General features: G+C 39.1%; 2 pseudogenes; one reads left to right on the plus strand and one right to left on the minus strand.

Annotated features, from left to right (window-relative positions):
• Window positions 1-2,214: 2,214 nt before the first annotated feature.
• The window catches only part of LOC113875582, a 32,999-nt pseudogene continuing 20,547 nt past the window's right edge, over window positions 2,215-14,666 (minus strand).
• LOC113875611 lies at window positions 12,764-13,771 on the plus strand (annotated as a pseudogene).

The following is a 14,666-nucleotide window of genomic DNA, read 5'->3' on the forward strand; positions in this document are numbered from 1 at the left end:
ACTGGTTTGGGCATAGACTTGGATTACTGTGATATTGAATGGTTTGCCTTGGAAACGAAGAGATCACTCTGTCGTTTTTGAGACTGCATCCAACTATTGCAGTTCGAACTCTTGTTGACCATGATGGCTACTCCATTTCTTCTAAGGGATTCCTGCCCGCAGTAGTAGATATAATGATCATCTGAGTCAAATCACCCATTCCAATCCATTTTAGTTTGCTGATTCCTAGAATGTCGACGTTCTCTCTTGCCATCTCCTGTTTGACCACTTCCAATTTGCCTTGATTCATGGACCTGACATTCCAGGTTCCTATGCTCTTTACAGCATCGGACCTTGCTTCTATCACCAGTCACATCCACAGCTGGGTAGTGTTTTTGCTTTGGCTCCATCCTTCATTCTTTCTGGAGTTATTTCTCCACTGATCTCCAGTAGCATATTGGCCACCTACTGACCTGTGGAGTTCCTTTTTCAGTATCCTATCATTTTGCCTTTTCATACTGTTCATGGGGTTCTCTAGGGAAGAATACTGAAGTGGTTTGCTATTCCCTTGTCCAGTAGACCACATTCTGTCAGACCTCTCCACCTGACCCGCCCGTCTTGGGTGGCCCCACATGGCATGGCTTAGTTTCACTGAGTTAGACAAGGCCGTGGTCCTAGCGTGATTAGATTGACTAGTTTTCTGTGATTATGATTTCAGTGTGTCTGCCCTCTGATGCCCTCTTGCAACAAGCACCATCTTACTTGGGTTTCTCTTACCTTGGGCGTAGGTTATCTCTTCACGGCTGCTCCAGCAAAGCACAGCCGCTGCTCCTTACCTTGGACGAGGGGTATCTCTTCACCGCCGCCCCTCCTGACCTCGAACGTGGAAAAGCTCCTTAGGCCCTCCAGCACCCGCGCACCCACCACTCCTTGGACGTGGGGTTGGTCCTCCGGGCAGCCACCCCTGACCTCGGATGCAGGGTAGCTCCTCTCGGCTTCCTACCCTGACCTTGAACGTGGGGTAGCTCCTTCCAGCCATTCCTGCGCCATCGCAGCCTGGCATTCTCAGACGCTGCCCCTGACCTCGGACGTGGGGTAAATCCTTTTGGCTGCTGCCCCTTGGGCATGGGGTCCTCCTGGCCTCTGCCCCTGACCTCAGGACTTGGGGTAGCTCCTCTTGGCCGCACTCTGTGTGCCGTCGCAGCCACTGGTGCTTTGTGCGCCGTCATACAGTAATCCTCAATTATGAAAAAATAAAAAGGGGGGAACTATCAGGGGACATTCAACTTTAAACGATCCAACATGATATTTTCTTCTTTTGTGAGCCATTTCTCAAGGACTCTATTCCTTATCAGTTCCTGGAAAACAGGAATGAGCAAAGCTGCACGCAGTTCTCAGGACTGAAGTCATGAGAAAGAGCATCTGCTTGGATTCCCTTCAGTGACCTTTTACTTAAAGGTAATCTATTCAGTTATGCCTCTCTTACTCAAGATATGGAATGCTTTCTGGCCCTTTCAAGATTATTAATTGCTTGGCTTTGTTTTCGCTCAATTTTTTACTGCCTAAAGCTGCCTTGTATAAAGATACATAAACATGCATTTCTGCAAATAAAGCATCCTTGTTTCACTCGAGACTTGGGTCCCCTGCTTCCTTCTTCTCATCAACTCCAGTCCCCAGGTCCCGGTCGGTCTACAAAGATCGTGACAGTTCTGTCTTCAAATTCCACAAATAAGAGTAACTCTTCTTTAATCATATATACAACAGTTATTTCTATCCAATGGAGAACATGACCCTTTTCCTATGCATTGTTCCTAGCACACCATCAGTCCCTGGTAACTGTCCCTCTCCTACAAAAAGCCCAGTCCTTTTAACATCTTGCCTAATCTGTTCAAGGTCAGTTGGTAGAACATTATGTTTTATAATAGGCTGGACTATGTACGGAAGGGCTTCCTGATCCTACTGACCATGAGGAGTCATGTCCTAGTTTTACATTATTTTCTGCTCTCCCTGTTGCTAATTCACACACACTATTGAATTTTGTAATTCAGGCTGTGTGTTTTTCCAGGAAACGTGGATGTGAATGAATTGTATCTAATGAAGTCAGCCCCTTCATCTCATTGATTCCTTCCCAGAGACCATCATGAAACGCATATGGCAAATGCATTTGATCAATGTATTACCAAAGCCAAGCTCATAGAGCTCAGCACACAACAGGCCAATAAACTGAGAGACTACTTGTTGGGCAAGGAATAGTGACTTTATTCAGAAAGCCAGGAGACCAAAAAATGGTGGACTACTGTCCCAAAGAATCATCTTTGCTGAGTTAGAATTCGGGTTTCTTTTACACAAAAAGATCTCTGTAGCTTCTCTTCAAATCTGGACTTACTGCAGTTGCTGAGTACCTGAACTAAAGTCATCAGAGAATACATAGAGTGAAAAAGGTAAAGGATTTGCCACAACCACTGAGTCTGGGAAGTATGGCTCCATTGCTGTGTGTTTTCTCCAGGATACATACTCTGATACTACTGGTGAGATGTGAGATGGGAGGATAGGGTTTTCTTTCTTTTTTTAACATTTATGAAATCAGTGAGTAATCTTTCTAGAATGAATTCATGTTCTAAAGACCTGACTAATCAATACATATATATCTGGCTTCTAAGCAGTATGAATTTTCTCATGAAGCCTAAGATGTCGTCACACTCACGATATTTGTATGGTTTCTCAGTAGTATGAATTCTCTGACCAACAGTAGGGTGTGCATTTTCAACTTTGAAGTTTGAAGACTTCTACTATATACCACATTCACATAAGTTTCTCTTATGTATGGATTTTCTGATGTTTAGTGAGTGCTGTGACCTGAGTAAAGGATTTTCCACACTCAAAACATTTGAAAGGTTTCTCTATATGTATTCTCCGATGTCTTTTAAGGTGTGAATTTTGACTGAAGAACTTGCCACATTCATTACATCTAAAAGGTCTCTCTCCAGTATGAATTCTGCAGTGACGTTGAAGCTGTGGTTTTTTACGGAAGACTCTTCCACACTCATCACATTTGTAAGGTTTCTCACCAGTATGAACTGCCTGATGACTTAAAACGGTTGACTTTACACGAAAGGCCTTGCCACACTCGTCACATTTGTAAGGTTTCTGTCCAGTATGAATTGTCTGATGCTTTAAAAGGACTGACTTTAAACGAAAGGCCTTGCCACACTCATCACATTTGTAAGGTTTCTCACCAGTATGAATTGTCTGATGCTGTGAAAGGGTTGACTTTATAGGAAAGGCCTTGCCGCATTCATCACATTTGTAAGGTTTCTCACCACTATGAACTGTCTGATGCCTTAAAAGGGTTGACTTTACAGGAAAGGCCTTGCCACACTCATCACATTTGTAAGGTTTCTCACCAGTATGAATTGCCTGATGCTTTGAAAGGGTTGACTTTACAGGAAAGGCCTTGCCACACTCATCACATTTGTAAGGTTTCTGACCAGTATGGAGTGTCTGATGACTTAAAAGTGATAACTTTACACGAAAGGCCTTGCCACACTCATCACATTTGTAAAGTTTCTCTCCAGTATGAACTGTCTGATGACTTAAAAGGATTGACTTTACATGAAAGGCCTTGCCACACTCATCACATTTGTAAGGTTTCTCGCCAGTATGAATTGTCTGATGACTTAAAAGTGATGACTTTACACGAAAGGCCTTGCCACAGTCATTACATTTGTAAGGTTTCTCACCAGTATGGACTGTCTGATGACTTAGAAGTGATGACTTTACACGAAAGGCCTTGCCACACTCATCACATTTGTAAAGTTTCTCTCCAGTATGGACTGTCTGATGACTTAAAAGGATTGACTTTACATGAAAGGCCTTGCCACACTCATCACATTTGTAAGGTTTCTCGCCAGTATGAATTGTCTTATGACTTAAAAGTGATGACTTTACACGAAAGGCCTTGCCACACTCATCACATTTGTAAGGTTTCTCGCCAGTATGAATTGTCTGATGACTTAAAAGTGATGACTTTATACGAAAGGCCTTGCCACAGTCATTACATTTGTAAGGTTTCTCACCAGTATGGACTGTCTGATGACTTAGAAGTGATGACTTTACACGAAAGGCCTTGCCACACTCATCACATTTGTAAGGTTTCTCGTCAGTATGAACTGTCTGATGAACAGCAAGGTTTGAATTTCTGCTGAAGACTTTGCCACATATATCACATTTAAATAATTTATTTCCTGTATGAATTTTCTTATGTCTCCTGAGGTGTGAGCTGTGACTAAAAGCCTTGCCACACTCATCACATTTGTAAGGATTTTCCTTGTGTGCTTTGAGTTCTTGTGTTATTACTGAAGGATTCATAAAATCATTCCCATATATATTAGAAACACTGGTTTGGACACAAGGAGGAATTCTTTGAAGTGGTTTAAATAAGAAACTGTTGTTGACAGACCTCTCAACTTCATTATATTCAGAAATTATCCTGCCAGTTTGAAATATCTGCAGTTTATCTTGAAAGTTAAATCCAAACCTGTTTCCAAAGGGCTTGATTCCTGCATCCTTTCTATCATGCAAATCTCTTCCATCAGGCACATTTCCATTAAGGCTTACAGATGTCCCTTTGTAATTGCTTCTGTCATCTCTCCCCTGACACTCAAAGTCACACATATTTTCCTCACTTTGCCAAAGATGAAAATGTTTGATTTCACAGCTTTCAGGTCTTCCCAGCATCAATGTTTGGAATGTTTCTACTTTATCACTGTTCGCTTCCAGTTGTAAATGCTTAATCACATGTGTAGGAGAGATATCTACAAGATAAAAAGAATCATAGGTATCCTGCTCACAATAATTCAAAAATAAATGTTTCATGTTGAATATATATTATACCAAAAGTAATACTTGTGCCAAGTTATGAAACACCACAATGATGACCTTAAGTTTTAGAAACACTAAAGGAATAGAATTCTTAACTTAAGAAAGCATAGTATAAATTCACCGTTAAGGTAGCCTAGTTTTAAAAACCATATGCCAAACACACTCACATTGGACAATCTTACGCCAACTCTCAAAAACAGAGTATTTTTCTACCAGGACCCTTAGGAAGGTATCAATCAATAGTTGTCTCAAATTGAAAAGAAAAATATTACACTATCACTGTATTCTCCATACTTACTATACATAAATAAATTCTAAACACAATATTATATATTATAACAGTAAATAATTCTAATTGAAGCTTACCCAATTAATAACTATTCATAATTGGTTGTTTACAATTAAAAACAAATGAGAAAATGAAGAATATGACTAAAACCATTTTTTGGAAACAACGTAGTTTTCTAAATCTGCTCTAGAACTACATACCCAAAAAGAAAAGGCATTTTACAATGTTAACAAGTAGTTATGTGTCAGCTGTATTGCAGAATACACGCTAAAAGACCATCATCTGTAAATGATACATAAATTAAGACGTAAAATATTCACCAGTTTTCTCACAGCCAATAAACAAAGCAATCCCTACCTATGTTGTTGTTGTTCAGTCGCTCAGTCGTGTTTGACTCTTTGCGACCCATGGACTATAGCTCACTGGACTCCTCTGTCCATGGGATTTCCCAGGCAAGAATAGTGGAGTGGGTTGCCATTTCCTTCTCCACGGGATCTTCCTGACTCAGGGATCAAACCTGCATCTTCTGCATTAGCAGGTGAATTCTTTACCACTGAGCCATCAAGGAAGACTGATGTCTAGCCATGCACTATTCTTAATTACCTAGTTTAATGGCACCAAAATATAATAAAGAGTGCTTTGTGTATTTATTGACTAGGATTAGACACAATATTGCTGAAAAATGTTGCAAGTGAAAAGCATACAAGATATAATGTAGTTGAGGTTTGACAGAAAACAAAATTCTGTAAAGCCATTATCCTTCGATTAAAAAATAAATAAAAATTTAAAAAGATAAAATATAGATAAAGTCGTATCATAAAGAACATGACAGAATATAGATATTACCGTTTTTAAACAAAAATACATTTTGAGTATTTACTATAAAACATGTACTACTGACAGCACTAATTTGCTTTAAAAGGCTTGAGGTAAAATAACATGTTTTTCTCTAATCAGAGCAGGAAACACACCCAATTGGCGCACTAAGTGGTAAGAGAACCAGGATATGAATCTGAACCTACAGACTGAGAAAACTTATTTGTAAACATGACGACCCACAAAATGAATAGACTAGAAAATATTTTAAAAAAGAAAGAAAAAAAAAAAAAACATACAAAGAACTAAGAAAGAAAATGTCAAGGAACATACAAGTCAGAAGTAGTCTGTTTAACTATTATTCAACCATCCCATCTCAAAATGGGTTGTGAGTTATCATGGATGCACAGAGTGATTTAGGTCATGTCCTGAGAAACTTGTTCAATAAATGACCAGATATTATCTTTACAGTGAGAGTATGTAGAACATAGAGGGATGTGATAGGTAAGAACAATGTTTCCATCCATATCAAGGTACTCTGTGACAAATGGTCAGGACAAAGAAAGGGCCTGCGTGGAGCATAGGGTACACAGGTTTATGTCAGATATCAGCTTGTGACTGCATGTCTTTGGGAAAATAACTGAGAGCACAAACTAATATACTGACCTTAAAAGAAAAGAACTGGTTCAGCAAGTTTATGGGCATTATACTATGGGTATGGGACAGAAACAGAGAAATTTTTAAAAATGACTGTGATATATGGAGAAAGCAGGATAATACCTGTTATACTATTTACAATGGAATGTATCCAACTGTGAATTTTGTAAGTTACAATGGAATGCTTATATTCAAGAAAAACATACACAATATTCCAGGATATTGTGTAAGAATCTTATCAGCAGAAATTAGAAGGAAAATCCAGGAAAAGGCTATCTAAATCTGGGTTCCTCTGTCAAGTATGATTAACCTCTCTATTGGACATTTATTTCATTTCTTCTTCCACACATGTTCATCTCAAGATTGAGGAGTATCAAAGAAAAGGAGGGACTGAAACTGACTCTGGAAGACCTTCCCAGTTACAAAAGCCTTTCTGAGGCACCCAACTCTTTTTCGTAGAAAAAGGCTTTATTCTCCTAGACCTTCCCTGAGTTCAAAAGAGCAGATTCAAACAGTTACTAATACACAAAAGGATCATACCATGATCAAGTGGGATTTATTGCAGGGATGCAAGATTTCTCAGTATCCACAAGTTAATCACTATGATACACCACATTAACAGTTGAAGACTAAAAACCATATGATCATCAATAGATGCAGAAAAGGTTCTGACAAAATTCAAGTGCCATTTATGATAAAAACCCTTCAGAAAGTCAGCACAGATGGACCCCACCTCAACATAATTAAGACTGTATATGTCAAACACACAGCTAACATCATACTCAACAGGGAAACACTGAAAGTATTCCCCTTAACAACATGAATAAGACAAGAATGTTCACTATTGCCACTTTTATTGAACATATTTTTGGAAGTCCTAGCCACAACAATCAGAAAAGAAAAAGAAACAAAAGGAATTCAAGTTAAAAAAATTTAAAAAGAAGTAAAACTGTCACTATGATGCCACCGACAGAAAATCCCGAAGATGCCACCGGATGACTACTAGACCTCATCAATGAGTCAACTTGCTGGATACAAAATATATAGAAAACTGCTGCATTTCTATACACTAATAATGATATATCAGAAAGTGAAATTAATCAAACAATCCCATTCACCATTTCATAGAAAAGAATAAAATTCTAAGGAATAAACCTACCTAAGAAGTCAAAAGAACTGTACTCATAAAACTATAAGATGCTGATGACTGATACCAAAGATGACACAAACAGATGGCACAAACATATACATAAGAAGTAGCACTGTCAAAATGACCATACTATCCAAGGCAATCAACATTTTCAGTGCAACCCTTATCAAATTAACAATGACATATTTCATAAAACAAAGAAAAACTTAATTTGTACCAAAATACAAAAGACTTTGATATCTAAAATGATCTTGACAAAGAACAGAGCTGGAGGAATCATGTTCCCTGAGTTCAGACTATGCTACAAACCGACAGTCAACAAAGTGAAAGTGAAGTCACTCAGTCGTGTCCAACTCTTTGTGATCCCATCGACTGTAGCCTACCAGGTTCCTCTGTCCATGGGGTTCTCCAGGTAAGAATACTGAAGTGGGTTGCCATCTCCTTCTCCAGCAGATCTTCCTGACCCAGGGACTGAACCTGGACCTGGGTCTCCTGCATTGTAGACAGATGGCTTTACCGTCTGAGCCACTAGGAAAGTGGTATGATGATGGCACAAAACAGAAACACAGATCGGTAGAACAGGATAGAAAACCCAGAAATAAACTAATTTACTTAGTGTCAATTATTCTGTAACAAAGGAGGAAAGAATATAGAATGAAGAAGTCTCTTCAATAAGTGATGCTGGCATAAATGGATAGTTACATGAAAAAGAATGAGATTACAACATTCTCTAACACCACATACAAAAATAAACTCAAAATGTGTTAAACATCTAAATGCAAGGCCGGATACTATAAAATTCATAGTGGAAAACAAATGCAAAACACTGACATAAATGTCAGCAAATTTTTTTGGATCTATCTCTTAGAGTCATGGTAATAAAAGCAAAATCAAACAAATGAGACCTAATTAAATTTAAAACCTTTTTGCAAAGCAAAGGAAACCAAAAAAAGAACAAAAATTCAACTTTTGGACTAGCAGACTATATATGCAAATAATGATACCTATAAGGGATTTATTTCCAAAATATACAAACAGTTCATACAGCTTGATATCAAAACAAACAAATAACCCAATCAAAAACTGGGCAGAAGATCAAAACAGATACTTCTCCAAAGGAGAGAAACAGATGGCCAACAGTCACCTGAAAAGATGTTTGACGTCTCTACTTATGAGAAAAATGCAAATCAAAACTACAAAAATGTATCACCTCACGCTGGTCAGAATGACCACCATCAAAAAGTCTACAAACAATAAATGCTTGAGAGGGTGTGGAGAAAAGAGAACCCTCCTACACTGTTGGAAGGAACATAAATTGGTACTGCCATTTTGGAGAATAGCATGGAGGTTCCATAAAGAACTAAAAATAGAGCTATCACATGAACCAGCAATTCCAATCCTGGGCATGTATCCAGAAAGGATGAAAACTAATTCAAAATGATACATGCACCCCAATGTTGTTAGCAGCACTATTTATACCAGCCAAAACATGGCGGCAACCTAAATGTTCACTGACAGACAAAGGGATAAAGAATATGTGGTACATATATACAAGGGAATATTGTGAAGTGAAAGTAGCTCAGCCGTGTCCAACTCTTTAAGACCCCATGGCCTGCAGCCTGCCAGACTCCCCTGTCCATGAAATTCTCCAGGCAAGAACACTGGAGTGGGTTGCCACCTCCACCGCATAAAACACAATGAAGTAATGCCTTTTGCAGCAATATAGACAGACTTAGAGATTATTCTAATGGATATCAGACAGAGAAAGACAAATATCATGGGATATTATATGTTGAACTGAAATAAATGATACAAATGAACTTATTCACAAAATAAACTCACCAGCATAAAAAACAAAGTTATGGTTACCAAAGGGGATAGTACAGGATGGTGATGGGGGCAGGAAAGGGAGAGATAAATTAGGAGTCTAAATATATACAAACTAATATATATACAAAACAGATAAACAACAAGAACCTACGATATAATGGCTCAGGGAAATATATTGAGTATCTTGTAAACTGCTGTATACCTGAAACACAACATTGTAAATTAACTATACTTAAAAACTGGAGAAGGAAATGGCAACCCACTCCAGTACGCTTGCCTGGAGAATCCCAGGGACAGAGGAGCCTGGTGGGCTGCCATCTATGGGGTCGCACAGAGTCGGACATGGCTGAAGTGACTTGGTGTACATGCATGCATGCATTGGAGAAGGAAATGGCAACCCATGCCAGTGTTTTTGCCTGGAGAATCCCAGGGACAGAGGAGCCTGGTGGGCTGCCGTCTGTGGGGTTGCACAGAGGCACCCATGACTGAAGCGACTTAGCAGCAGCAGCAGCATCATACCTAAAAAGAATGGTTAAAACAAAAACAAAAACACCTCTTGTGCAAATGTTCAAAAGATGTTTCGCAAGGGTGTAAAAACTACTAAATGGGGGAAGCAGTCTATGAAACAAGACATGTTGACAAACTGAATACCCACCAGCAAAAGAATTTACTTGGAACATTATCTTACACTATAGACAAAAATGAACTCAAAATGGTTCAAAGACCTAAACCTAAGTCCCAAATGTATAAAACTCCTGGAAGTAAACATACAGGAAATGTTTCTGGAAACTGGACCCACAAATGATTTACCAGATATAACACCAAAAGCACAGGCCACAAAATAAAACCAGATATCAATAAATTGAACTATATCAAAATTATAAACTACTGTGCATTAAAGTGCAGTGAGTTTGAAAAGACAATCAACAGTAAAAGAGAAAATATGTGGAAGTCATACATCTGATAGTAAATGAGTACAAAGAATATATAAAGAATTTTAAGAGGGACTGATCACCAGTTCCACCATAGGGACCATTTCCCAATCAACCATCCAACGCATTGCAAATACAAAACAGAAACATTAAGAGTAATACAGAAATTTGAACTTAATGATAAAATAAAAAATACCTACAATGCCCAGAACAACAGTGCAGCCAATAGCCTCATAGATATGAGAATGTGAACTTGGACAAAGCTGTCCTGAGATAAATTCCCATACCATTTACAGAGGCTAAAATATATGGTCCTTGATACACATGAACAACACTGTCACGGTGACCTTGACAGAGTCTCCAAAGCCATAAAATAACCTGGAAAGATGTATCGGGCTCTCGTGATACTTTCTCTCTCATAATCCTAGAACATACTGACCACTCTACTGGATAGCTTCAAGTGGTGACTTTGTACAGAGCAAGAAAATAACATTAGGGATAGTGTCTCCATCACAGTTTTCTGTTACCTAGTAAATCCACTCCACAGAGACTCACCAGAGGTTGCCAATTAAACATAGGTGGATTATCACAGCAAGGAAACTAGATAAAATTTCAGACCCTCAGGAATATATTTCAAAGAAATTTAAGAGGAAAAAGGATACAAAGTAAGGAGAATGTAACATCAGGAACAGTTCACATTCCTAGACTGGGTAGGGCAGTACAAGAGTAAAAATAATACAACATGAACGTCAGACATCACAGCATCTTGAGATGTGACCATGCTCTCAACCTACAGATGGCAAGCTAAGAGCCTGCGAGATTCACATATGCTCCCCTCGTAGGATCTAGGATCAAAAAGACGATCTCTCTATCCACTCTCCTTACATTTTCCTAAGTAACAACCACAGAGGATCCAATCACCAACTTGTCCCACTCCTAAACAGAAAAAAACAGCCCTTTTGAAATACTTGTTTTTCTTTATACATTGTATTTTTGGCTACTTTTACATCACTCCCCACTGTCCAGAGCTTTTTCTCCTGCTCCAATGTTGAAATACTATTCAGATCAGAAACAGAAATTCTGGGACTCCCCTGGTGATCCAGTGGTTTAGACTCTGCATTTCCAATGCAGGGGGTGCAGGTTTCATCCTTCGTCAGGGAACTAAGATCCCACATGCAGAATGGCACAGCAAAAAAAAAAAAGTAAACAAGCAAGCAAAAACAAACAAATAGATATTCAGCGTTATCAGAAGAGAGAAATCTAAAGTGCTGTGGATTTTTTAAAACACTGAGCCAAAAGTCAAAAGGTACAAAATAGGAAATCGGGTTTTTTGGTATTTAACACTTGCCAGTGAGCTTTGTACATGATTAAGCTCTGGGACAACCTCAGATATGACATGAAACAGACACAGCATCTGAAGAGGGTCAGTTTAACCTTGTGAAGCTGTGTCATGCCCCAGTCACCAGAACTCTCAGATGAAAGACATCAGGGCCTCCCAAGGGGGCACACAGGGAAAATGCAGATACCCAAGGGCAGCTCGGGAAGGAAGTCATCCTCACCCACAGATAGCAGGTTCCTATAGGTCTCCAGCATCACGTCCCTGTATAAGGCCCTCTGAGCAGGATCCAGAAATACCCACTCCTCGTGAGTGAATTCGATGGCCACATCCTCACAGGTCAGTCGTTCCTGAAATGAAACCACACGTCACCAAAAGGGCCATGAAAAGTTCTCATTTTCATGCAAAAGAGAAAGGGTAGTAAGGGCTAAGGATTGACTTCGTTCAAGTATGTGTTCTAACAGATCCATGCAGGGGTATCTGGAGAAATTATGGATCTCTAATTTTAATTTCTTATGCTTTGCCCTAAGACCTTATGAGATCCTCCAATTAATATGGATTTCTCATCATTGTTCAAAATCCATGAAATAAATAAAGCTCAAAACTGTTGTGGCTATACAGAAGTGTCAGATATTATGTTCTACCCAGTGAGTGCAATTCATTATCTAGATGAGGTACAACATGAGTGGCATCTTCAGAGATGATGAAATCCACGGCCCTTTCAATGGAAAGGTCAAAACTTTCAGTTATGATGTTGATAACAGCAGCAAGGACCAAAAGCGTCTGAAGGCTTCCTGTTGCTCTAAATTACTATAGTATTACTCTAAACATTAAATAAGTACTTTACAGGCAAGAATCTGTCATCAATGTAATAGCTCATTAAACAATGATCTGTTCCCACCTTACAGAAGAAAACCTGTGTCACAGACACTCTGAGAAACTCGACTCAGGTCAAGAAGGTAAGAAATGTTACATGAAGCACCTGAACTCAAAAGCTTGGGCTCAGCAACTGAAGCTTAAACATCTAACAGTTAAGTAATACAGAGAACATTAAAAGTCCTTTGACAGAGGGCTTCTAAAGAAAACTTGAAAGAAGTCCAAGGTGAGCCTCCTCCCTGCCCCTCTGTCTTCTCTGCAAGGGGAGCAGCTCTCGGGCCTTGGGCCTTCATCCCTTGAAAATGGACACCTGCGCCAAATTAGTCTCTACCCCCTCCCTGATCAGGAGAACCTCCTCCCTGTTGAGTGATCACTGTCCACAGTGGTGGTGAAGGACTGGAGATACTGACCGATGAGAGCCACAGCAGCTTGGCAGCCCCAGGTCCCCCGACCATCTCACTTATTCCTAGCCTCAGCTTCCTAACCAGTGCCATTTCAAAGGACTTTGACACAGCAGCCAAGTTCCCTGAAGCTGGAGCTGCCACAGCAAGGGTGGCTGGCTCCAGGCCTGGAAGTGGGACTGTGTTCGGGAGCTTCATCACTGTTATGCCAGGAACCCTTCTCTCAAACAATAGCTCTTCTATGCCATGGGCTTGGCCCTCAAAGGCCATGGGGCTCTTTTGCCTGATGGTGGTCTAGCTCATCTTCTTCACGATATGAAGGAGCTGTTTCCACCTCCCATAGTTCTTTCTCCTTTGTCTGCCCTGTATGTTCCCTTTCCTGTAACTCCTCAGGCAGCCTGGGGAAAGTGGTGGGCTCAGGGTTTGACAGAAGGAAAACAAATAAATATTGTATTAATATGAAAAAAAAAAAAAGTCCACGGTGAACAATTTGGACTGGCATGAAAGGTCATTATAGACGTGGATACAGAAACACAACTGTTAGTAATTTACTACTTAAAACACTAACAGGATTGTTTAGAAAATTCCAAGGCCACAGATTATACTGATAACATAATTTCAACTTAAAAAAAAAAGGTGATATGTAGTTTTTAAATCATGATGTCTTCTATCTAAACCACAGACTTGCACATGTATGCATGCTTATCTATAAAAAATTAACTGACACGAGAGGATTTGTCTTTTGACAGATTTTTTTGGACAATTTTATATCATCCTTTTATTTACATGTATTTCAACACCTTTGAGATGATAAAAATGTATCCTTTGTACTCAGTTGAGTTTGTCAACAGGATTCTATACTAGGCTACCAAGAGAAAACAGGTAAAAACAGTAAAAAAAAAAAAAGAATACTTGAACTCAATTCATAATAAAATTACCATATACAAAGATACAAATAAAATTTTACCCATTTAAATTTACATAGCAAGGCATTAACAGAAGCCAAAGACTTTCTTTACTTTTTTTTTCCATTAATAAAACAGTGATTTGAAATTAGAAGAGTCATTAGATTATGACAAAAAAAAGTATCACAATAGCAAAGTAAAAAAACTTCTTGGAGAATTAAAAATCATGGCAAAAAAGAATATGGAAAAAAATATAGTTATTAAGCAAGACTATCTCAAGAAACATCATGATAGGAAGGAAACATTCAATACATTCTTTCTGAAATTACAGTGGCATGAAAGGAGCAGTCCAGGGGGCCTGTCTTTCACCACCATACGATGCGCATGGGCAGGGGCCACCGGAAGTAACAGGAGGAAAATCCCAGGGCAAGAGACACAGAGTTTGTCAGAGAGGTGAAACAGGTAGTACTCATGTTTGTGAGGACATGGAAAGGTGAAAAGTGAAAGGATGGAAAAAGACAGTCCATCCTACAGAGAGCAGGGGAGACTGTTATATCAGACAAAATAAACTGGAAAAAAAAAAAAAACTGCAACGAGATAAATATTGTATAATG

The sequence above is a fragment of the Bos indicus x Bos taurus genome, chromosome 18, assembly GCF_003369695.1.
Source record: "Bos indicus x Bos taurus breed Angus x Brahman F1 hybrid chromosome 18, Bos_hybrid_MaternalHap_v2.0, whole genome shotgun sequence".
NCBI lineage: Eukaryota > Metazoa > Chordata > Mammalia > Artiodactyla > Bovidae > Bos > Bos indicus x Bos taurus.